A 27,240-nucleotide genomic window follows, 5' to 3' on the forward strand; every position below is an offset into this window, starting at 1 on the left:
GTTACAGCCTTATTCCAAAATGGATTAAATTAATTTTTTCCTCAGAATTCTACACACAACACCTCATAATGACAATGTGAAAAAAGTTTACTTGAGGTTTTTGCAAATTTATTAAAAATAAAAAAACTGAGAAAGCACATGTACATAAGTATTCACAGCCTTTGCTCAATACTTTGTCGATGCACCTTTGGCAGCAGTTACAGCCTCAAATCTTTTTGAATATGATGCCACAAGCTTGGCACACCTATCCTTGGCCAGTTTCGCCCATTCCTCTTTGCAGCACCTCTCAAGCTCCATCAGGTTGGATGGGAAGCGTCGGTGCACAGCCATTTTAAGATCTCTCCAGAGATGTTCAATCGGATTCAAGTCTGGGCTCTGGCTGGGCCACTCAAGCACATTCACAGAGTTGTCCTGAAGCCACTCCTTTGATATCTTGGCTGTGTGCTTAGGGTCGTTGTCCTGCTGAAAGATGAACCGTCGCCCCAGTCTGAGGTCAAGAGCACTCTGGAGCAGGTTTTCATCCAGGATGTCTCTGCACATTGCTGCAGTCATCTTTCCCTTTATCCTGACTAGTCTCCCAGGGATGGTATTGGCCTGATGATGAGCGGTGCCTGGTTTCATCCAAACGTGACGCCTGGCATTCACATCAAAGAGTTCAATCTTTGTCTCATCAGACCAGAGAATTTTCTTTGTCATGGTCTGAGAGTCCTTCAGGTGCCTTTTGGCAAAGTCCAGGCGGGCTGCCATGTGCCTTTTACTAAGGAGTGGCTTCCGTCTGGCCACTCTACCATACAGGCCTGATTGGTGGATTGCTGCAGAGATGGTTGTCCTTCTGGAAGGTTCTCCTCTCTCCACAGAGGACCTCTGAAGCTCTGACAGAGTGACCATCGGGTTCTTGGTCACCTCCCTGACTAAGGCCCTTCTCCCCCGATCGCTCAGTTTAGATGGCTGGCCAGCTCTAGGAAGAGTCCTGGTGGTTTCGAACTACTTTCACTTATGGATGATGGAGGCCACTGTGCTCATTGGGACCTTCAAAGCAGCAGAAATTGTTCTGTAACCTTCCCCAGATTTGTGCCTCGAGACAATCCTGTCTCGGAGGTCTACAGATAATTCCTTTGACTTCATGCTTGGTTTGTGCTCTGACATGAACTGTCAACTGTGGGACCTTATATAGACAGGTGTGTGCCTTTCCAAATCATGTCCAGTCAACTGAATTTACCACAGGTGGACTCCAATTAAGCTACAGAAACATCTCAAGGATGATCAGGGGAAACAGGAAGCACCTGAGCTCAATTTTGAGCTTCATGGCAAAGGCTGTGAATACTTATGTACATGTGCTTTCTCAATTTTGTTATTTTTAATAAATTTGCAAAAATCTCAAGTAAACTTTTTTCACGTTGTTATTATGGGGTGTTGTGTGTAGAATTTTGAGGAAAAAAATGAATTTAATCCATTTTGGAATAAGGCTGTAACATAACAAAATGTGGAAAAAGTGATGCGCTGTGAATACTTTCCGGATGCACTGTACAATGCAGAATGTTGTGTCTTGCTGTTAGCGTTGAATAGGTAACTGGTTTGCACAAGTTATATGATTAAAGTAAACCGATGGAAGCGAATAAACAGCTATGAGCAAATAAGTAACCAATCGTGTAAGTCGCTAAGAATAAATAGCTAACTTCAGCGCGGTGCTGAAACAAAATAGGGAGTCCCTCGATCCCCGCTGCCCCATCTGATTCAGAGCGCATATTAAATTCAAGATTTTAAAATTAATCATTGTTAACATGTATCATCTTTCCTCATAAAACTAAAAATTCTCCCAGAAATCCAAACTACACATTTTTTAGACGCTAGGATAATCTAAGATTTATGGATTTCATTCGAAAAAGCACCTTCTAAATTTAATCATAATGCAATAGTAAATGTTTTTTCTTAAACTAACTTGAATGAAAATGGTTATAACTTCAAATGTCATCATCAGTGACGATATGGAAGGGCGAGTGGAATATAATGCCTATTTCACATCCAGTCATCGAGTCCGCTACAAAGCAAACTGTTGCGTATTTCCCCACTGTGGGCTGCTACTGGCTCGTTAATGAAATCACTCGATTCCTATTGGTGTTTTGTCTGTTCCCTTAATCCCACACCACTCCTCTCCCAGACAGCTTTTGCCAGTCGTCTATAGAGCACCGGAAGATTGCCAACTTCCAAGGAAGAAGAGGCAATATGGGAATGATGAGGTCATGTTCGATGTATCTCTGCCAGTCTTAAAAATGCCGAGTCGGGCATTGTCGTTGTGTGCTCTTTTTTTAATCAGCCAATCATTGAAAAGCAAAACCCGCCTATGCCTTCTTGCCTATGGAGGAGATGGACGACAGTCATGGCTTCCTTGCTTCGGGATTGGCAGAGAGAAGGTTAGACTCATTAGCTCTCCTGTCGACTCCCATGTGGGCGGTCGCAAATTTCGCTAGCTTGACATTGTTGTTGTTGTTGATGTGTGAATTACTTCACAGGGCTTTGTTGTTTATTTGGCTCTTTAAATTAATCAAAAAGAAGAGTTGCTGAGGCATTTCTCGTGGAAGTTACAGTTGCAGTGGCTCCACTGGGATGCAAGTGATCATGGAAAATTCAGGCCTGGGGCGGCTTACGGTAGGTACTGCTATAGTTTTGGTGCATTTTTTTCTGGAGTTGGGTCAGTTTTTTTTGGCCTAATTGCGGACAGAGTTTGACACCACTCAGTGATGGAGGATTAGCGCACTTGCGTACTGCCAGAATCGCAGTACAGAAGCATACCTTTGTAAACGTGCAGCTGCCCTGTACTGCGCCTGTGTAAGTCCGAAAACCGGGGGCAGCGTGTTGTAAAAAGAGAAGATTAAAAAAAAAAAAACACCCAACAACGTTTCGGCCTGTTCAACTTGTGTGAACTGTAAGCATGGCACTGGACGACTCACCAGCGGACTTAACGGACTGCTAACACGTTTAGCCATTTTTTCACATTACTCGTTGAGCTTTCTAAAGTGTTTATTATTGTCACGTTAATGTAGTGGAAGTGCTGATAAGTTCACACTGTACAACTTAGGTTTGAAAGTCGAGGACTGTAGTAACGAATGTTTTTGACAACTATATTAAATGGTTATATTATTTTTTTCGCTGGGTGGCTTTAGAGTGGGTTGGTTTACAGTCTCTGGAAATGATGACACACGCGTTTGGGCGAAAATGAATGACACATTGAAAAGCGTCTCTTAAGGGCTTAAGTATTCAGCCTACGTGTCTTGATCTGCGTTCCACAGTATCTGCAGGAATGTACATTCCTGGACTTGAAAATCAGTCATTTTCAATATTTTCCTCACACATTAGAAACCTTCACGTACAGCACCATAATCTGAGACGAATTATTAAGTCAAGCACCAATAGGCGTATGTAGCCATTTTAATGGCGCATAGCATTTTACAAATACGGTAACTCTTAAAGGTAACCCCCCGGAGAGGTGAAGTGGCTTGTTTCAAGTCACATAGGAAAGTAGGATTTAAAACTGATGCTCTTTTTAGAATAGTTTTACTACAGATTAATATATTGGCAGTAATGAGATTATGGTGAAAGTGTAAAACAAAATTAGCTAAAAAGTTTAATGGCATTAAAATTGGAGTGATCTTTATTACACTGCTACAGCGTTGGTTGTTTCGGGGTCTTTTCTAGCTTTTGTGGAGTTTTTAACCAGAAATCATAATTACTGAATCACCCATATCAAGACAGCCTGTATGTTAATAGTAATTTCTATAGGACAGACCTTTTCTGCTGTTCTTCATGCCTCACGCAGCCTGTCAACTTTTCATTTACAGTACTCTGAAGTAAAGATACTGAACTCTCGATCAGTGGTTCTCAGGTTCACTCTTAGGGCCCCCTGTGGCTGTCGGTATTTGTTCCAACCAGTTTCTCAGTCGGTCAGTCATTGTTACCTTTAGTTGATCTCGTTGTTTGTACTGTTTATTTCCATTTACAAAAACCGCAGTAGTGTCAGAATAACATAAGACATTATGACATATTTGCATTCTTTCTGTGTTTTTAAAATTTTTACTTTGTTTTATTTTTGAAATTCACTTTTTCTGTGGCATTTGCTTTCTTAATTGTACCAGAATTTCGTCAATTAATGAGGAACAGAGCAGACACCAGTGCAAATGACTCTGAATTTGCAAATATTTAAATGTTACACACTTAGGTGCTTAATAGATAGATAGATAGATAATAGTAAATAATTGTATATAACCAGTACATTTAAAACCTTCAACATTTTTTTAAAAGGGAAAAGTATGAATTCTTGCCCATTTAGTACATATACTGTGAATTTCCCCTTGGGATTAATAAAGTATCTATCTATCTGTCTATCTACATTGCTAATTCATTCAGTAATAATATAGAATAAGATGATTGGAATTTCAGGATGGATGCAAAAAACTTGGAAACTGGGAAATAATGGCTTGCTTATTTAAGGAAGCAGTCCAAATAAGAGAAAAAATGAGTTGGGTTAAACCTATGTCCACAGGGGTTCCCCCAGGCATTGCTCTAGATTATGTTTATTTTAGAAAAATATTTTAAAAACAGCCCTTGGGTCCATGCACTCATTTCCCACCTTCTTATTTCATTACTACATATTGGGGAACCCGAGATCCAGGATAGGGCCAGTACAGAAAAAAAAAAATGGTTACGATATTGCACATTACATGTTTAAATACATTTTGGGTGTGTCAACAAATGGACTGGCACATAATCAGGTGTTGGTTCCTGCCTCTTGCATAGTAGTGCATACATTAATAGTAGTGGTACATTAATTAGTAAAGTCTTTATAATTTGGGAGAACTTAGAATGTTAAAGGAAAAAAGTTATTTAAAGCCTAAGAAATATAAAATAGATGAGTGAAAGTGAAGAAACAGAACTCCCAGGTATTTTGTCCTTATAGATCTGTTGTTAGAATTTTACACATTTTTTCCAAAAATAACTAGAGGAATTTGCTTTAATTTGACAGTAGAATCAATATTTTACAAAAACAACAAGGGTGCTTTTAGTAGATAAATTTAAAAACATGGACAGCTAATTATTTTAAAACTTGCTCATACTTGTTGAATGTATAATTGAAAATCTAATGTGCCATCATGCCCCCAGAGCACAAGTAGGTGTGTAACTAACTATGAACACTCTGCAGCTTGACAGGTGTATATATGAAAAGATTTATATATTTTGAACTGGCATGGTACAAGTCATAGTCTACTCTTTATAAATTGCAGCAAATAAATTGCCGCAAATAAAGCAGCTTGTTTTCATCCATTTTCATAACCTGTTTCAAAAATGAAACTGAACTATTAACTAGCATGTGGAACATTTTAAAGAATGGAAAAAGTAATAAGACAAAATAATGATTGTGTTGTTGTTTATTTTTCATTTGTATGCCTATCTATATAGACAGTATTTACCATTTTATATTGTATAAATCAAATTGGAAAGTTTTTTAATAATGAAAAGATGAAATTACAGAAATTTAAACGAAAGTAAAATGAATGGAATCTGATCCTGTATCTCCTGACAGAAAATTTAGAAGTACTCTCATATTACATTATCATTAAACATCCTGCATTTCTTAAAGCTCCAGCAGGAAACTTAATCAAAAAAGAAAAGGTTTTACATAGTCCGTTTAGGAGCAATTCCTTAATTTAAAGGTACAGTAGACCATTTCTTGTGTTATGCTATTAATTTTCTGTAATCAAAAGCACTTTGTATTTCTTGCGCAGACATTTATTTGACAACTTTTTTAAGTATAACTATTACCTTGCCACTAACATATTTATTTATATGTTTTATTTAATATATATGAGGTGGCAGTAAGTTGTTCAGTATTTAATGCTACTGCCATACAACATCAAGGACTGAGGTTTAATTCCTGGCCTGTCCACATGTTTTGTTTTTGTTTTAGTTCAGTTTCCTTGAGCATCCCTATGACATGGTTGTTAGGTTAACTGCACACTGTAATATACATAAACTGCTTAAGCCCAATATAATAAAAAAAATAACATTTTATAAGATTTCAGGTTGTCTTTGTACATATACCTTTTAAATATAGAAAAGATGAGTAAAGCAAGAACTAGACTTGTTTTTTCCCTTTATCTGTTACAGTAATTTTCTTTCATTCTTTTGAACATAGAACTGAAACCATAGTCACATCAAGAGAGTTAAGGAGTGGAGGTGAGTGACTAGAGAGGCAAGTTAAAAACAACTAGATATCCCTAAGTTAATAATGTGTCTTGGTCACCGTCCAATGATAAAGACTGTCTTCCTCTTTAAGTTTACTCTCAATAGCTACCAGAATGTTTTTCTTTATGGTTAATTATTTAACTCTAGGACTGCACTGTGGTGAAGTTTTTAGAACTGCTGCTTCAAATATCTGGTCTGGTGTTTGCATTTTGTTCCTATGTCTACTTGTGCTCTTCTCCCACATCTCAAAGATGATCTAGTTATTTTAAAGAGTGATTCGAAATTGATTCTGTGTGAGGGTTAGTGTGGCCGTGTATGTGAGTAGGCCTTATGATTGTCATGTGCCTTGTTCAGGGCTATTTTCTACCTTGAGCCCAGTGATGCTGGGATTGGCTTTGGCCCTCCTTGACCCTGAATTGGACTAAGCAAGCTTGAGAATGTTCATGTTATTATGTACATATGAAAACTGGATTTGTACAGTGCTGGAAGAATAGATAAGAGACAAATTTTCTGTACTTGGAACCTGTTTCCTCTTTGTTATGCTTGTATAATGTGGCATGTAAATATGATAAAGTTGTTTGCCAATCCATTAATTGTGTAATCCACCTGATGAGTGCTGCATTGGCCAGAGACTATCCCAACTAAACTCGCTATAAAACAGGGTCTATGGCTGCATGTAGCACAAGTCCATTACAGGACACATTCACAAATACACTCATACTGGACCAGTGTGGAGTTGGCACATACTGGACCAGTGTGGAGTTGGCAGTTTGCCTAACATGCAAGATTGTTGCTTTGCACAATTCTATAGTTTTAATTGCTGTTTTTATTATTACATAGGAGTGGAGAAAAACCCTGAGCATGCTTTTTGTGGAAACTTTCCATTCTCAGAGTTCAGTGTAGTTCATCAAAAAGCCCTTAGAGTGGACAAAGATTTTCTGAAAAATGGATTTACTCAGTTTTCACTGTGCTTATTTAGACCTTGCTCAGTTTAGACCATTACTTGTGATGTGTGTTTGTTAAAGTAGTTTCTTACGCATGCACCTTGTCTTTATGGTTTCTGTTTCCCTGTGTTATGTGCATCAATCCTTATCTCATTGAGAATGTGCTAATTACGGAACTGCTTTCCCTTTCAGTATAGTATTAGTCATGATTTTTGCATTTGCAAAGTCAAGTGTCTTCTGAAAATGAGGTAAAAAAAAATGAATTTGCATCTAATGTCATAATTCACAAACTGAGTACTCTCCTTCATAGGGACACCTAAAGCATCTGAATGGATGCAGACATTTCTAATATCAGATGCAATTTTTTAAGTTTGTTTTTTCCCTTTATACCAAGAATGATTTAATCTTCAGCAAAGTATTGGTATTAATCCTCACAACATTATTCACATTTTAGAAGTGGCCTCTGATTTAGTTGAAAGGTACATTTGGGATGAGATTACACACAGTGATAATACATTTGAGTCCAGTATCTTTCTTTTAATAAGGTTTTTATAGTATTTATATAAAGCCACTAAATTTCGCAGTATTAGTTGGACTGTGTGCAGTTTCATTAAGTTTAAGTCCCTTAATTAATTGTAACGTATTTATCATAATAAAGGGGTTTTGATCCACATTGAAGACCTCACTTTCAATAAACCAAATGAAAAAGTGGTCTGGTTAATCCATTTATTCATTCCCTGCACTATTAACAGGAGATGACTACTTAGTTTATGTGAACATACCAGTCAAATTAAATTACGGTACTCTCATGTTATGCTGCTACCTCCCTTACCTATACAAATGAGAACACAGCTGTTAGTGTATAACTTTGTAGTGAATTGCTTGCAAGGAGAACAAGTTTAGGAAGATATTTAGCATTTTCACATTAATAAATTTGTAAGCATTAAAGGCAGTAATATTTAAACAATTATAATGTATCCTGATCTCGTTAAGCAGTGTCTGGATGGCATTGATTTTGTTTAAATTCATTTATTATTCATAAATATAGTCTGACCAACAGTGTTGTGTGTCTCTTCCACTTTGGACGGAACCCTCTTGACTCCTGAGTTCAGCTAACACATGCACGCACATACACAGAGACTCCTGGACTTATGAAATGAAGTAAAATCCCTATTCAAAGTTATCTGTGTAGTAAAATCTTAAGAGGTGTAATTTACATACACTCAGAGTTCAAGATTTTATGTTAATTGAAAATCTAATTATCTGAAACTATGCAGAAAATCATCAGAATTTAAATTGCATTAAAATAATTATTAAAGTAAAAATGTGTTGCAAACAGGACTTTTGACATCCACTCTCCATTTACCAGTGGTTGTGAAAATTACAATATGATAGAAACTTGATGACAGAGCAGGTGGCACACTGGATTGTCACTGGGGTGGTGATGTGTGATTTCAATACAAATAAAATTTGATTCACATTCGACATGCCTGATATTGCATAAGGAACAGATTCCAGCACACCAAGCCTTATCCAGCATATAATAAAGTCACTATATCACTATATACAGTTAGGTTTATAAATATTTGGACAGAGACAACTTTTTTCTAATTTTGGTTCTGTACATTACCATAAAGAATTTTAAATGAAACAACTCAGATGCAGTTGAAGCGCAGACTTTCAGCTTTAATTCAGTGGGGTAACAAAACGATTGCATAAAAATGTGAGGTAACTAAAGCATTTTTTTAACACAATCCCTTCATTTCAGGGGCTCAAAAGTAATTGGACAATTGACTCAAAGGCTATTTCATGGGCAGGTGTGGGCAAGTTCGTCGTTATGTCATTATCAATTAAGCAGATAAAAGGCCTGGAGTTGATTTGAGGTGTGATGCTTGCATGTGGAAGGTTCATTGCAGTAATGTACAGAACCAAAATTAGAAAAAAGTTGTCTCTGTCCAAATATATATGGACCTAACTGTATTGATCAAACGCATATGATCTTCCATCCATCCATTGTCTCCCGCTTATCCGAGGTCGGGTCGCGGGGGCAGCAGCTTGAGCAGAGATGCCCAGACTTCCCTCTCCCCGGCCACTTCTTCTAGCTCTTCCGGGAGAATCCCAAGGCGTTCCCAGGCCAGTTGAGAGACATAGTCCCTCCAGCGTGTCCTGGGTCTTCCCTGGGGCCTCCTCCCGGTTGGACGTGCCCGGAACACCTCACCAGGGAGGCGTCCAGGAGGCATCCTGATCAGATGCCCGAGCCACCTCATCTGACTCCTCTCGATGCGGAGGAGTAGCGGCTCTACTCTGAGCCCCTCCCGGGTGACTGAGCTTCTCACCCTATCTTTAAGGGAAAGCCCAGACACCCTGCGGAGGAAACTCATTTCAGCCGCTTGTATTCGCGATCTCGTTGTTTCGGTCACTACCCATAGTTCATGACCATAGGTGAGGGTAGGAACATAGATTGACTGGTAAATTGAGAGCTTCGCCTTGCGGCTCAGCTCCTTTTTCACCACGACAGACCGATGCAGCGCCCGCATTACTGCGGATGCCGCACCGATCCGCCTGTCGATCTCACGCTCCATTCTTCCCTCACTCGTGAACAAGATCCTGAGATACTTGAACTCCTCCACTTGAAGCAGGATCTCGCTACCAACCCTGAGAGGGCACTCCACCCTTTTCCGGCTGAGGACCATGGTCTCGGATTTGGAGGTGCTGATTCTCATTCCAGCCGCTTCACACTCGGCTGCGAACCGATCCAGAGAGAGCTGAAGGTCACGGCCTGATGAAGCAAACAGGACAACATCATCTGCAAAAAGCAGTGACCCAATCCTGAGCCCACCAAACCGGACCCCCTCAACGCCCTGGCTGCGCCTAGAAATTCTGTCCATAAAAGTTATGAACAGAATCGGTGACAAAGGGCAGCCCTGGCGGAGTCCAACTCTCACTGGAAACGGGTTCGACTTACTGCCGGCAATGCGGACCAAGCTCTGGCACCGATCGTACAGGGACCGAACAGCCCTTATCAGGGGGGCCGGTAACCCATACTCTCGGAGTACCCCCCACAGGATTCCCCGAGGGACACGGTCGAATGCCTTTTCCAAGTCCACAAAACACATGTAGACTGGTTGGGCAAACTCCCATGCACCCTCCAGGACCCTGCTAAGGGTATAGAGCTGGTCCACTGTTCCGCGACCAGGACGAAAACCACACTGTTCCTCCTGAATCCGAGGCTCGACTATCCGACGGACCCTCCTCTCCAGGACCCCTGAATAAACTTTTCCAGGGAGGCTGAGGAGTGTGATCCCTCTGTAGTTGGAACACACCCTCCAGTCCCCCTTCTTAAAGAGGGGGATCACCACCCCGGTCTGCCAATCCAGAGGCACTGTCCCTGATGTCCATGCGATGTTGCAGAGGCGTGTCAACCAAGACAGTCCTACAACATCCAGAGCCTTGAGGAACTCCGGGCGTATCTCATCCACCCCCGGGGCCCTGCCACCAAGGAGTTTTTTGACCACCTCGGTGACCTCAGTCCCAGAGATGGGGGAGCCCACCTCTGAGTCCCCAGGCTCTGCTTCCTCATTGGAAGGCATGTTAATGGGATTGAGGAGGTCTTCGAAGTACTCCCCCCACCGACCCACAACGTCCCGAGTCGAGGTCAGCAGCGCACCATCCCCACCATATACAGTGTTGACACTGCACTGCTTCCCCTTCCTGAGACGCCGGATGGTGGACCAGAATCTCCTCGAAGCCGTCCGAAAGTCGTTCTCCATGGCCTCCCCAAACTCCTCCCACACCCGAGTTTTTGCCTCAGCAACCACCAAAGCCACATTCCGCTTGGCCTGCCGGTACCTATCAGCTGCCTCCAGGGTCCCACAGGACAAAAGGGTCCTGTAGGACTCCTTCTTCAGCTTGACGGCATCCTTCACCACCGGTGTTCATCAACGGGTTCGGGGATTGCCGCCACGACAGGCACCGACCACCTTACGGCCACAGCTCCGGTCAGCCGCCTCAACAATAGAGGCACGGAACATGGCCCATTCGGACTCGATGTCCCCCACCTCCCTCGGGACATGGTCGAAGTTCTGCCGGAGGTGGGAGTTGAAGCTACTTCTGACAGGGGGCTCTGCCAGACGTTCCCAGCAGACCCTCACAACACGTTTGGGCCTACCACGCCTGACCGGCATCCTCCCCCACCATCGAAGCCAACTCACCACCAGGTGGTGATCAGTTGACAGCTCCGCCCCTCTCTTCACCCGAGTGTCCAAGACATGTGGCCGCAAGTCAGACGACACGACCACAAAGTCGATCATCGAACTGAGGCCTAGGGTGTCCTGGTGCCAAGTGCACATATGAACACCCCTATGCTTGAACATGGTGTTCGTTATGGACAATCCGTGACGAGCACAGAAGTCCAATAACAAAACACCGCTCGGGTTTAGATCGGGGGGGCCATTCCTCCCAATCACGCCCTTCCAGGTCTCACTGTCATTGCCCACGTGAGCATTGAAGTCTCCCAGCAGAATGAGGGAGTCCCCAGAAGGTATGCCCTCTAGCACCCCCCTCCAGGGACTCCAAAAAGGGTGGGTACTCCGAACTGCTGTTCGGTGCATACGCACAAACAACAGTTAGGACCCGTCCCCCCCACCCGAAGGCGAAGGGAGGCTACCCTCTCGTCCACCGGGGTAAACCCCAATGTACAGGCTCCAAGTCGGGGGGCAATAAGTATACCCACACCCGCTCGGCGCCTCTCACCGGGGGCAACTCCAGAGTGGTACAGAGTCCAGCCCCTCTCAAGGAGATTGGTTCCAGAGTCCAAGCTGTGCGTCGAGGTGAGTCCGACTATATCTAGCCGGAACCTCTCAACTTCGCACACTAGCTCAGGCTCCTTCCCCTTCAGAGAGGTGACATTCCACGTCCCAAGAGCCAGCTTCTGTAGCCGAGGATCGGACCGCCAAGGTCCCCACCTTCGGCCACCACCCAACTCACACTGCACCCGACCTCCTTGGCCCCTCCCATAGGTGGTGAGCCCATGGGAAGGGGGACCCACGTTGCCTCTTCGGGCTGTGCCCGGCCGAGCCCCATGGGTGCAGGCCCGGCCACCAGGCGCTCGCCATCGAGCCCCACCTCCAGGCCTGGCTCCAGAGTGGGGCCCCGGTGACCCGCGTCCAGGCAAGGGAAAACGGCGTCCAAAGTTTTCATTCATCATAGAAGGTTTGAACCGCTCTTTGTCTCATCCCTCACCTAGGACCAGTTTGCCTTGGGTGGCCCTACCAGGGGCATAAAGCCCCGGACAACAGAGCTCCTAGGATCATTGGGACACGCAAACCCCTCCACCACGATAAGGTGGCGGTTAAAGGAGGGGAGTGGCGGTTAAAGGAGGGGCGCATATGATCTATCACCAGTATATGCTCTAGTTCATGCAAACAGAAAACCAAAACACCCACATTATTTTTGATTCACAAATGTGCCTAAGAGTGCAAAAGCATCCAATTACAACAAAAAAAAGGTATGAAGAAGGTACTATAAACAGTGTCCACCATATACCTTTATAGTGCATTTTTTTGGTACACCAAAATTAGGATTTGGTCATTGTTATGCAAACATTGCATTTAAGTAAATGCACTGTTTTGAGTGTTACTATTCTCTTCTGCAAGGCTTTGTCTGTGAGAACAGTTTGTGCCATCCTGTTAACTTAAAATAGCCCATGAACATGCTGTAATTTTGCTGATACATGTTGTGCAATTGAGAACTGTTTTCTCTAGGTGACCTGTTAGTAAGGCATAGCCAGATAGCTCAATATTGCAATGCATGTCTGGTTAAAACTTTTTATTGACAACCTTTTAAGGACACAAAATAGGCTTGCCAACTAAATCCATGTCAGGAGCAAAATTTTTGTTGCTTTGTTCAGGTGTCTGCTGTTAGTTGCTTTCTCTGTTAGGGAATTTTTCTTGCAAAACACAAAAAGTGTTTGGCTTTTATATGTACTGTAAAGGAAAGCAATACACAGAAAAAACTATGCCGATTTCTCTGCTGGTTTACCAGCTCTTTGACCTGATTATGGCTTGGAAATGTACATCAGGATTCTTTTGCTTTTCTGACATAACATCTGAAGCAGAAGTGACCATATGAAAAACCAGTCTGTTTCATTGTTTTGATGTATCACTGAAAAGGTGTTCACGAAAACTGAAAGATGCAATATTGAATATCACATGGCTATACTTGGAAATTGGCAGCAAGAATTCAATTCCATGAAAGATCAGATCAGGTGTATCAGACCCCACGTTTATGTTGTGGGCTAAATTGCTGAAAAGCTGGGAAGACTTACAGCTAGAAATTATTATAGTTCGCACATAACATTGATTTTTGCCTATGCCTAGTGATATCCTTGAAAGAAAATTACATTGTCAAAGCCTTAGCTGCTTCTTCATAATGGAATATGGTGAGTGGTTAACGCTCTGGTCTTTAAACCCTGGTTCATATCCCAAAACTAACTCCATATGACCATTAGCAAGTTACTTCACCTTCCTTTCCTCCAAATAGAAAAACTTCACCTTCCTTTCCTCCAAATAGAAAAACAGCTGGTTATGTTTCTTTTGTATCTCAAATGTTTTAAATTGGTGTCTGCCAAATAAGTAAATAACTAGTAAGCCCGCGATTCGCCAGCGAATTGGAAATCCAAGAATGGCAATCAGTTTCTGTTCCGTCCGATATCTGGATGGATGACATATCATGGAGGGTGGGTGCGTCTGGGGAAATGTCATTTAATTACATACGCATATCTGTAGTAAAGCGGTCTCGTTTTGTGGAAACGTGATTCCGTTGCCATTGCTGACACCGACTGATGGCAGAGTGGAGCACAGCAAGTTCAGCCCCGCGCTCTGCGTCCATATCCGGTGTACGCCGTGTAGTTTGGACGTCTGGGGTTTCCATACTGTAATACTGTAATGTGATTCACATATGCACTGAATCCTCTCGTTTTTGTTTTCTCTGTGGACGCCGCTGCGTTTGACTCTGGACTCTGTGGCGGGCGCCAAACTGAATGACCGTTATGTGATCTACATTACTGGCACAGTGGATTAGAGCAAGTCTAGTTTACAGGTGGCGGGCTCGTTGCAGTGAGGCAGTGCGCGTGACATCCGATTTTCAACCCTGGGATTCTGTACTGTAATACTGTAATGTGATTCACATATGCGCTGAATCCTCTCGTTTTTGTTTTCTCTGTGGACGCCGCTGCGTTTGACTCTGGATTCTGGGGCAGGCGCCAAACTGAATGACCGTTCTGTGATTTACATTACTGGCACAGCGGATTAGAGAAAGCCTAGTTTACAGGTGGCGGGCTCGTTGCAGTGCGGCAGTGCGCGTGACATCCGGTTTACAACCTTCTCGTTTCTGTGTTTTCTGTGTAGTGCGGCAGTGCGCATGCGCCTCGATGCGCCCTGCGTCCATATCCGGCTTGTTTCTGTGTTTTCTGTGTAGTGCGGCAGTGCGCGTGCGCCTCAATGCGCCCTGTGTCCATATCCGGTTTACAACCTTCGGTTAGTAAGATGGATAATGTGTCTGCCAAATAAGTAAATAATAATATGTCTAAAGATGTGCATTAGTGCTGGGCGGTATACCGGTTCATACCGAAAACCGTTTTTAATTTTTTTTATGATATGGATTTTTCTTATACTGCAACACCAGTTTAAATTGCCTAAACGACGTTCGGAACGTGGCGCAGCGGGAAACTGTTCAAGTGGGGACCTTTTTCACTGCTACACCGCTAAACACAGATTTGTTGCACTAGGGCTCTTTTTCACTGCTACACCACCAAATAGTGGGCGGTAGCATAGGTATGCCGCGCGGTGAAAATGGACAGAGAACTGAAAAAAAGGAGTCACGTCTGTCGCCTGGAGATGCTTTAGTTTTAAAAGGTCAGATGTGTAAATACTGTTTCTATACTACTGGATAATACTGCAAGCCAAGTTGTACTTGTTTTATTTGTTTTCAATACAGTGTAATGTACCTGGGTACTGTGTAATATTGTGACGACATGTTGACTTTATTCTCGTACTTTGTCATTAAAGTAGAACATCGTAAACTAAACTTCATCGTAAAATGAATATTTAATTTACTAGATTTTCTCAAACCCCGTCATAAGTTATATAGCACATTAAATGCTTTGTGTTCCCCGAGCTTCTTAAACTGACTTCCTCTGTACTAAGAGGAGGCACCGGCAGCGATCGCCACACAGAATCCATTCACATGATATTCATGCTCTCTGAACATTTAGAATGCCAAGATAAATACTTGATATAATTTTCATGGTGAAATGCATTAAAGCAGGTATTAATCATGTGGGGGCACGGCGGCGTGGAGGTTGCACTGCTGCCTCGCAGCAAGGGTGTCCCGGGTGTACCCTGCCTTGCATTTGCATGTTTTTCTGGTGGGTTTACTCGGCGTGCTTCAGTTTCCTTTCAAATTTATGTAGGATGTGGGGTTTTGTTATGCTATATTGACCCTGCTAGTGTATGTTTTGCTCGTATTCATCCTGCGATGTACTGGCAACTCGTTAAGGGATGGACACAACCCTGAATGGATGGCATAATTAAACATGTATAACGAAGATATTTTTAAAGTTCTGAACACTCCGTGGGCTAAGTTTATAACTAGTTTTAATTTCACAAAGACATTTATCGTGTGGTGATTGGTTATGTGGAGAAAGAAAAAGGAGGATAGAAATTGGGGTTTTGGTATGTCAGATAGAGACAGCAAGCGTGCAATAAAGAAAGCCTGCTCAGAATAACATCCATTGAATTCTGTGTTCGTCTCTCCGACCACCAGATCACAAACCCAACATTTAAACAATATTTAAGTTAAACCTGTGCGATACCCATTCATACATCCAGTTTTTCGGAGCCTCGTCACACCTGCCATAAAGTTCTCTACACTGAACGTACACCGGGGACCCCTTACTGCGAGAGAGCAGCACTACCGCCACACTACCGTGCATGTTTAATACCTGCTTTAATGCATTTCATCATGAAAATGATATCAAGTATTAATCTTAGCATTCTAAATTTTCAGAGAGCAGGAATATCATACAGTGAATGGATTCTGTATGGTGATCGCTGTCTCCTCTTAGTGCGGAGGAAGTCAGTTTAAGAAGCATAGTGATTAACAACTGGGTCGGGGAACACAACACAAAGCATTTAATGTGCTACATTAACTTATGACGGGGTTTGAGAAAATCTAGTAAATTAAACAATGATTTTAGGATGAAGTTTAGTTTACGACATTCTACTTTAATTATAAAGTAAACTATGAGAATAGAGTGGAAATGTCGACTTTAATCTTGACATAAACGGCGAGAATAAAGTGGAAATGTCGACTTTATTCTCGACGTATAGTTTTTTTTTTTCTTCTCTGTGTCCGTATTTTTTTTTTCTTCACCGTGGCCCTAATACGATTCCGTAGGGCTATACCACAAATACAATTATAAATGCAAGTTGCAGTTGTATTATTTATGTATATAGCTTAGCTTGAAGCAAGGTCCATATTAATGCAGTTTGCCTAAATGATAGTTCAGTTGGTAAAGATGTCATCACCAAGATTGCACTTGTTTTATTTTATTTTAATTTGGTGAATACTGTGTAATGCACCTGGGCTTTTGAAGCCTTGAAGTAATAGTGCAACTATCAGTAATAATACAATTATTTATTTTATTGTTATTATTTATTAGTTTAAATATTATGCAGTTTAATGATGGTAAAGTTGTTTAAAAAGTCACTTTAACGTGTCAGTGGACAGAGATTGTTAACGTTAACAGAAAGTGTAGTTGTTTTATAAAAAATATTTATTTGTTCCTTTTCTAAGACATGTTCAGTGCAATACAACTTTTGACAAGCACTTCTGGATATTTTCCTAAGTCTAAATACCTCTTTGGATGGTTGAAAATATGTTGTCAAAATTATAATTTAGGTTTTTGCAAAATTTGTTAAATAAAAAGTTCTATATTTTGACTGCATCTGTCATGCAATGTGATTTCCTTCTCTTCATTAGTGCCACCCCCTTGAAAAGTATCACTTTATGGGGCAATGCAAACCTGTATTAATACTTGTGTGCACATTAAAATGTTTTTTTTGTACAATGTACAATGCTCTTGACAGTGGAATAGGTTATTCTTAGCCAGTAATTGCAGTGGAAAATGTGTTTAACATCCACTCATGCATGGGAAAAAAATACCGCGAAACCGGGATAATTTAGAAAAAATACCGTGATATAGAATTTTGGTCATACCGCCCACCCCTAATGTGCATGTTAGGCAAACTGTAGACATGAATTTGGCCTGGTGAAAATTGAGTGTGTATGAGTGTGTGATTCTATGGGTTGGCTCTGCCTCTACGGTTAATTCCTGCATCGTACCGAACTATAAAATATGTGTACTATTTTATTTAGCTCTTGCTCTACATAATACAGAATGTAAGCATTTACAGCTACAGGTAGTTGCTGACATACAACCACATTTGGTCCCAATGGACCGGTTGTAAATCGATCTGGAGGTAAGACGGACTGATCTATATATTCAAACCTGACCATATGTATAGTACTGTATAATAAGTTCCTTTTCAGGGAAGGCATTGCATATTTCAGCAAGACAATGCTAAACCGCATACTGCATCTATTTTAACAGCATGGCTTTGTTGTAGAAGAGTGCAGGTGCTGAACCAGTCCAGACTTTTAACGAATAGAAAACATTTGGTGCATCATGAAACGAAAAATACGACAAAGAAAACCCAGGAAAATTGAGCAGCTGGAATCCTATATCAATTAAGAATTGGACAACATTTCTCTCCCAAAAGTCCAGCAGCTTGTCCCCTCAGTTCCCGGATGTTTATGGACTGTTGTTAAAAGAAGAGGGGATGCTGCACAGTAGTAAACGTGGCCTTGTCCCTACTTTTTTGAGTCACAGCAAAAATATGCAAGCAGATGTGACATTTTTGGCAAGCCTAGTGACTTGTCTGTTTGGATAGTAAAGTCATTGCTGCATAGCCATGTGACGCACTGTACTTTAATATCTTCTGACATAGCTGAGATGCCATGTTGAAGATTTATTTGATAGTAGTATTTTTGCTAGTTGCTTTGAATTCATCTCGCCAAATAATTCCGTCAAGATTTCAGTTGCACGAGACAAAAATCAGGGTTTCCCCAAGTTTCTTTTCTATTGAATTATTTTCTGGTCTACAGCTTATGATGCTTTTAGAAGTTTCTTATTGTGCACTTAGTTTGTCATATTTTGTTGTAAATGTCTGATCAGCTTGGAAGTTCTCCTACACTCATTGAAAAGTCGGTGAGAGTTTTCTGTTGCTTTAGATCTGCTGAAAGATTTTTTTTTTTTTTTTTTGGTTAAGAAAAAAAAAAATCCATTTTTTGACGGAAACATTCCCATAATTACGTGCTGCCATAAAAAATGTAGTCTGAATGAGAGCTGTGCAAGACATTCGTAGTTTCGTAAGAAACGTGTTGTGAGCCCACATGTTCTCCAGAAAGTTTTTATTATAATTTCAGTTAGTCTTGTAGTGTACGAGAAGCATTTTGCAAAGTACACTGAACTCTTGACTGTCAGTTTTTTCATGTACAGTAGTAGACAAACTTTTCACCACAGATGTTTTCATGGGTTGTAGTAAACAAAGAACATTTGCCTTTCCACTGGTTTTCTAGTTTGATTACTTTGTACATCACTATTCAGGCATACGAAAGATGATGCCACTCTTGTGAAAACAACCCAGCTGAAGGGATAATTAAGCATAACGTTTTGTAACAATCCTATCTGATTTCGTTCATCCCTGCCTTGTATAAGTGACTCATTTTGACACTTGCTATTACAAATTGTTGGCACATAGATATTAAAGGTGCAGCTTCCCAAGGTTACAAGAAACTTATGAAAAACTCTTTTCAAGAAAGTTTTAGATCTGTCATTCTGATAAGGGTTAACAGATATATTAAAAGGTTTTGGGTCTTTACTGAACTGTGTCATTCAAATAGAAAATTTGGATCAGTAGTCGGTTGTTTCTCGAGTGTCCATCTTGCCAAAGGTGTAAAAGTTTCAGTAAAGCCACAAAGGCGGCCAAAACAGTGTCTAGGATCTGTGGTCACTATTGCTTTTTATAAATAATATCAATTTTAGTGATTCCACTGTCAGAAAGTCACTGGGGAAAAAATTGAGTCATGGAAAAATAACAAGGTAGACATATCACTGTGTCCATCCAGTGTTCTCTAGTAAGTATATAAGTGCTCACTTATTTACATTTTGCCAAATTGTGGACACTATTTAAATACAAACTGTTGATCTTACAGTGGTGTGAAAAACTATTTGCCCCCTTCCTGATTTCTTATTCTTTTGCATGTTTGTCACACAAAATGTTTCTGATCATCAAACACATTTAACCATTAGTCAAATATAACACAAGTAAACACAAAATGCAGTTTGTAAATGGTGGTTTTTATTATTTAGGGAGAAAAAAAAAATCCAAACCTACATGGCCCTGTGTGAAAAAGTAATTGCCCCCTGAACCTAATAACTGGTTGGGCCACCCTTAGCAGCAATAACTGCAACCAAGCGTTTGCGATAACTTGCAATGAGTCTTTTACAGCGCTCTGGAGGAATTTTGGCCCACTCATCTTTGCAAAATTGTTGTAATTCAGCTTTATTTGAGGGTTTTCTAGCATGAACCGCCTTTTTAAGGTCATGCCATAGCATCTCAATTGGATTCAGGTCAGGACTTTGACTAGGCCACTCCAAAGTCTTCATTTTGTTTTTCTTCAGCCATTCAGAGGTGGATTTGCTGGTGTGTTTTGGGTCATTGTCCTGTTGCAGCACCCAAGATCGCTTCAGCTTGAGTTGACGAACAGATGGCCGGACATTCTCCTTCAGGATTTTTTGGTAGACAGTAGAATTCATGGTTCCATCTATCACAGCAAGCCTTCCAGGTCCTGAAGCAGCAAAACAACCCCAGACCATCACACTACCACCACCATATTTTACTGTTGGTATAATGTTCTTTTTCTGAAATGCTGTGTTCCTTTTACGCCAGATGTAACGGGACATTTGCCTTCCAAAAAGTTCAACTTTTGACTCATCAGTCCACAATGTATTTTCCCAAAAGTCTTGGCAATCATTGAGATGTTTCTTAGCAAAATTGAGATGAGCCCTAATGTTCTTTTTGCTTAACAGTGGTTTGCGTCTTGGAAATCTGCCATGCAGGCCGTTTTTGCCCAGTCTCTTTCTTATGGTGGAGTCGTGAACACTGACCTTAATTGAGGCAAGTGAGGCCTGCAGTTCTTTAGACGTTGTCCTGGGGTCTTTTGTGACCTCTCGGATGAGTCGTCTCTGTGCTCTTGGGGTATTTTTGGTCGGCCAGCCACTCCTGGGAAGGTTCACCACTGTTCCATGTTTTTGCCATTTGTGGATAATGGCTCTCACTGTGGTTCGCTGGAGTCCCAAAGCTTTAGAAATGGCTTTATAACCTTTACCAGACTGATAGATCTCAATTACTTCTGTTCTCATTTGTTCCTGAATTTCTTTGGATCTTGGCATGATGTCTAGCTTTTGAGGTGCTTTTGGTCTACTTCTCTGTGTCAGGCAGCTCCTATTTAAGTGATTTCTTGATTGAAACAGGTGTGGCAGTAATCAGGCCTGGGGGTGGCTACGGAAATTGAACTCAGGTGTGATACACCACAGTTAGGTTATTTTTTAACAAAGGGGTAATTACTTTTTCACACAGGGCCATGTAGGTTTGGATTTTTTTTCTCCCTAAATAATAAAAACCATCATTTAAAAACTGCATTTTGTGTTTACTTGTGTTATATTTGACTAATGGTTAAATGTCTTTGATGATCAGAAACATTTTGTGCGACAAACATGCAAAAGAATAAGAAATCAGGAAGGGGGCAAATAGTTTTTCACACCACTGTATATGGGAGAAATTCCAACACTGTATTGCACTCTATGAAACTCATTGTGCTTTGTTTAGGTCATGTGCCTCTGAATTTAAACTGAAGTGCAGCTGAGTTATAAATGTAGACTTGCTTATCTGTTTTAGATAAGCATCTGAAGAAAAACAAATTTGGAATACAGTTGTGAAATTACTTAGTCAAAGTCTATAACTGATCTTGTAGCAGGACCTGAAGGAAGCAGATCCGTCTAGAAAGTTCTCAAAAAAAATAACTGAATTGAAGCAGTTCTGTAAAGAGTTATGGGACAAAAATTCCTACACATTGCTGTTAATGTAGTAACTAAGAAGAAGAAGCTGTTAATGTAGTAACTCCAAATCTGATTGCAGTTGTTGCTGCTAAAGTTGTTGTAATACGTTTTTGAGTTCAGTGGATATATTATTTTATTAGTCTTCTTCCTCTTTCGGCTGCTCCCGTTACGGATTGCCACAGCGGACCATCCTCCTCCATTTGTTTCTGTCCTCTGCATCTTGCTCTGTTATACCCACCACCTGCATGTCCTCTCTCAACACATCCATAAACCTTCTCTTAGGCTTTCCTCTTTTCCTTTTCCCTGGCAGCTCTATCCTTAACATCCTTCTCCCAATATACCCAGCATCTGTCCTCTGCACATGTCCAAAACAAAGCAATCCCACCTCCCTGTTTTTGTCTCCCAACTATCCAACCTGATCTGACACTGTAATGTACTCATTTCTAATCCTGTCCATCCTCGTCACACCCAATGCAAATCTTAGCATCTTTAACTTTGCTACCTCCAGCTCTGTCTCCTGCTTTCTGGTCAGTGCCACCGTCTCTAACCCATATAACATAGCTGGTCTCACTACTGTACTATAGACTTTACCTTTCATTCTTGCTGATAACGGTCTGTCACAAATTACTATAAATAAGAGGAGTGCAGGGGTCTGTAAGAGAACAAGCACATACTGTAACATCAGTCGTGAGGTAGTACATTTTAGCTGACCCAACACATAGGTGGTGTCTTGGTTAGATAAATGAAATTTGCTTGTTTGTACTATTTTGTAGCAAAAAAGAGGTGAAGTAGGTAAATTTGTAAGTTGTAAATTTGTAATTTGTAATATTGCAAAGAAACATTGCTATAATTCATCACAAATTCTTTGCGACATAATGGGGCCCACAATTTCAACTATTTAAGAGGCTTTTCTTTTTAGTGTTTTCCTTGCATGCTTATTATTGCTTTCATGTGCAATCAGTTAAGGCAGAACTGTCACTGAATGTGGTTACAAATGTCATTTTAAGTATCCACATCATAGAATGACACAAGTTGTGTCTGTGCATCCATCCACTCTTTCAAGTTTAAATATATTTTTATTTGCAAGTTGAAAGTTTGTGAGCTAATATATATTACTATGAGTATAAATTAGTGCTGTTATTTCCCAGCTTCAGAGGTCTCAGTTTAAATTCTAGCTTGAGTGATGTAATCTATGGAGTTAGCAGATTGTCCTTGTTTCTGCATAAATGTTCATTAGATACTCTGGTTTACTTCCATATACCAATTTGGTACAGTTTAGATTTATAGTTGACTGTAAATTCACCTGTAAATTGAGGGTTTGGGTGTGTGTGTGTGCTATGTGATGACTTGCCTCATGTGAAGGGATGTTGTCTGCATTGCTTCCAATCTGTCAACATATTTTCCTGCCTCTTGTGAACCCTGTATTGGAATAAGTGCCTTCAAGTAGGAATGGGCAGTATGGCCAAAATGTTCATGGTATAATCTATGTGCATCTACTTTCCAGACTGAGTCCAGTTTTGGTGCTTATGTTGGCCCATTTTGTAAGTTCTACTGTGGTGTTTCTTTTCATAAGGAAAATTTTATTCAACTAAAATACTAAGTCATAATAATACATTTATATAGCACCTTTACGATGCTCAAAGTGCTTCATGGAATTTCAGAATGAACAACAGGGAAAAAGCAGAAAAAAATAAAATGCATAACATTGGAAACAATATCAGCATTAACTCTTTTAGGGCTAATTTTTTTTTTGTTTTTTTTTCTCCCAGGGCTGAATATTTTTCCAAAAACTAACTTTTTTAAAAAAGAACACAAAGCAATTGTTTAACATATCAAAGCAACAAAAAATATTTACTTTTGAGAAATGTTACTGTCTTGTATGTTGTATGAGCCTGCATACTCTATGATTTCACATACATATCACATACATGTTACACAGCAAAGTCCTGACAAGTCTGATTTCGCTCAAAGCAACCAATTGCAGTTATTGCCACATTGCACTGCTGACAATAAGTGTTGCTTTGGTGCCTCCTTTTCAATTGTCTGTTGCTGCACTTTCTCACATATATTGTTAGTGTGTACTGTAGAAAGACAAGTCACCCGTTTGACATCGTTTCATGCCACTGCCACCAAGTTTTCCGCCCGCATGAAAACCGTATTGTCACCTCTTTTCCTCTTGAACTGTGAAGGCCTGTGTCTCCTGTTCACCCTCACTGTACCACAAGCTCCAATTCTCTGCTCTGTAGCTCCATGAACAATTCTGGTGATGTATAAAAATTGTCCAAATGTACACAACATGACCCAAATGTTCATAGCCCTGAAGCAGCTCCAGCACAACCTGACTTGTCAAGGGACAGTTCTGTCTTTGAAAGGAATACTTTCCTGTATATGTGATTACTTTCAGGCAGAAACCAGTGTTTGCTTCTGCCAGCACAAAATCCTTTATGCCATACTTTGTGGGCTTGTCTGGCATATACTGGCGTCCCTTGTATTTTATCATAAATTCATGCACAGACAAATCACGGCCAGACTGATCAAATTGTTTCTATGTTGGTTCCACAATGTCAAGCAGGGGCTGAACTTTATACATGGGGTTATAGCCTGGCTCACCCCTTGGGCTTTGCTTCTGGTTATCACAGAAGTGAATAAAACTTTACAGCATCACGTACCTAACATCACGCGACATAACCTGTCCAAAGCCAACCGGGGACAAAGCACGTTTGGACCAATGCTCCCTGAAGTTATATCACCAGTTCTGTCCCATCTCTATTTGTAATGCCACAACGCCCTTCATCTCGTCTTTTGTTGTGGGTTTCCACTTTGAAAAACGAGAATGCAGTGCAAGTGCAGCCCGCGATTCAAAAAAATTTCTCTGCCTTCCAAATTGTCTCGTCTGACAGTAGCTGAAAAGCAGCATCAGGAGAGAGCAGCATGAAGTAGTCCAGCGGCTGGTGATCTGTCGTGTCCAACAGCAAGCCATGCCATCTTGTGAAGTCCGGTAGCCAGTTCGGCTCCCACAGATCAATGTCTGGGTATTCCTCCCACGCGAACCTTGCCGTAGGTGCATCGGCTGCATGAATGCGCTCAGCTGGCAGCCAATCAGCTGGGGTGGCTTCAGCTGGTGTCCAATCAGCTGATGCCGGCTTCTCACTGTCTTACTCGATCGCCTGATCACTGTCAACAAAATCAGATTCTGAAAAATCAGAGTCCGACTCAGTGATAATGCAAAACATCGTCTGCCGAGTATTTTCTGTTCTGCACTCGCTTATCTCCCTTGTGACATGTTGATGCCATCTTGCCTTTGTTTACATTTTCCAACTCATGCCGAGTCAATGAGTCTAGCATTCCTCCAAGCACAGAGGGAATGCCTGTGACGTGACAGTGAGTTTTGTCGCCTATAACAGCTGATTGTTGCCCTCAACCTGTCCTGTCGACAAAAGTCGCATCTGCCCTAAAAGAGTTGAACACTAAATAAAGATGAGTACAGGAAACGCAAAGTTTGGAATTAAAATAGCAGACAATAAAACACAGTAAAATACAAAAGTCTACTACTAGAAAACCCTAGACAAATGACATTCTTTGTCAGAGCACCTGGATAGAGAGGTAAAGTGAAAAAAGGGTCAGAATATTCCAATTTTGTATCTCTACAGCCAGGAACCGAATGTCTAGTAGGAGGGGCAATGTTGAGTGAGAGGGGACATGCTTGACGGGTACGATAAAGTTTTCTAAGATAAAAGTTAGTCATGAATACTCTGAAGTTTTCACGTTATGCTACAGATAATAGGGGAAATATTCAATTTAAACAGAATTCACAGGATTCACTACAAGAAGAGTTAAGCCATGTTCCCAAAACACAGACCCAGAATAGCCAGCCTAAGGGCATTTTGATTTCAAGATGTCATTTTTTTAAACTTCACTTCATGTTAAGAGTTTTTTCAATCTCCATTGCATGCTGCAGTCAACTTTTAATGATGATTTCAAGTGCACGCTCAGATTTTATTCTTAAATTCGTGCTATCAAAATCCCCAACAGCAGCTGCCAGGTGCACAATGATCTCAGACGCCTGCCGTTCAAGAGCACTGGGATCACTTCCTGGTCCATCACTTTCTAGTTTTCATTTCATATTCTGAATTTTTAATGTGAAATGTTCACTTCACATTCTGCATTTTTAATGTCACTTTTGGGCCATCACATTTTTCTCATTCCACTCTCTCAACTTTTATTTTTCATTTCATTCTTTCACTTTCTCTTCATTCTACCGTCTCACTTTCTATTCTTCATTTTGCTGTCTGCAGACCGTCACTGATTTCGCCTAAAAAGAATGCAGTGACATTCGCCTTTCTATTCTTATTGTTTGCTGTTTGGCTTGCCTCACCTACCCATTAATAGTATCATTTATGTCTCTATTACGTCATGTTACTAGAATATCGCGTAGTCCTGATACGTACGAGTAAGCAACATCTCAGTAAATTACTGCTTTGGTTTTTGGCTTTAAGAAGGAATACATTTAGTAGGCAGTTCTTTGAATTCATAAACTGACTGTTGAAATGAAGGCCATCCTTCCCATTAAAGGGCAACAGTTTTTGAATTACTTGAATTATATGCACTGTCAGCCTGAGCTGCCAAGTGGCCAAAACATCTGGTGTGTCATTCTGCTTTTTACATGTGAATCAATAGATCAAACAAGAATAAAGACAAAAAAAACCAGGAAAAATGTGTTTATTTATTTTATCATACTCTTTGCAAATCCTGGGCTGGGATTTCAAGCCAGCAGTTCTGTCCTGTGATTCAGGTAGCATGCATAATGACAAGAGATTTCCTTTTCACTTCAAGTTGTGACCAATCAGATGTGAACAGGCCACAAACCCCTCCTACTCGACATTTGGCTAATGACTGCAGTGATACCCTTCTCAAATATCAGGGTAAATTAAATGTATTTCCTGGACTTTTTTTTTTTTGGTAAAAGAATTTAGGCGTATTGGCGATTCTAAATTGTCCCTAGTGTGTGTGCGTGTGCGCGCCCTGCGGTGGGCTGGCACCCTGCCTGGTGATTTGTTTCCTGCCTTACGCCCTGTGTTGGCTGGGATTGGCTCCAGCAGACCCCCGTGACCCTGTAGTTAGGATATAGTGGGTTGGATAATGGATGGATGGATCTAATTAATTTATATTCAAAATATATTTATTGTGCAAAATAAGAACTAACCAAGAAATAAGCATATACTTTATTAATCCCCAAGGGGAAATTCACATACTCCAGCAGCAGCATACTGATAAAAACAATATTAATTAAAGAGTAATAAAAATGCAGTGCAAGTTGTAAAATGTAAGATGTAGAGTGCGAGGCAGGTATAACAGTCAATAACATTGCATAATGTTAACGTTTACCCCCCCCGTGGAATTGAAGAGTCACATAGTGTGGGGGAGGAACGATCTCCTAAGTCTGTCAGTGGAGCAGGACAGTGACAGCAGTCTGTCGCTGAAGCTGCTCCTCTGTCTGGAGATGATACTGTTCAGTGGATGCAGTGGATTCTCCATTATTGACAGGAGCCTGCTCAGTGTCCGTCACTCTGCCACAGATGTCAAACTGTCCAGCTCCTTGCCTACAATAGAGCCTGCTTTCCTCACCAGTTTTTCCAGGCGTGAGGCATCCCTCTTCTTTATGCTGTGTCCCCAGCATACCACCGCGTAGAAGAGGGCGCTCGCCACAACAGTCTGATAGAACATCTGCAACATCTTATTGCAGATGTTGAAAGACGCCAGCCTTCTAAGGAAGTATAGTCAGCTCTGTCCTGTCTTGCACAGAGCATCAGTATTAGT

At 41.1% G+C, this 27,240-nt stretch overlaps 1 protein-coding gene across 1 annotated transcript in view; it reads left to right on the plus strand.

Annotated features, from left to right (window-relative positions):
* The first annotated feature begins 2,445 nt into the window (after nt 1-2,445).
* Nucleotides 2,446-27,240, plus strand: part of otud7b (OTU deubiquitinase 7B) — a 142,502-nt gene continuing 117,707 nt past the window's right edge. The window contains exon 1 of the mRNA XM_028794009.2: nt 2,446-2,646. The gene's annotated coding sequence lies outside the window, so the exon portion shown is untranslated. The remainder of the gene's footprint in view (nt 2,647-27,240) is intronic.

Source organism: Erpetoichthys calabaricus, chromosome 2 (assembly GCF_900747795.2).
Source record: "Erpetoichthys calabaricus chromosome 2, fErpCal1.3, whole genome shotgun sequence".
Classification (NCBI taxonomy): domain Eukaryota; kingdom Metazoa; phylum Chordata; class Cladistia; order Polypteriformes; family Polypteridae; genus Erpetoichthys; species Erpetoichthys calabaricus.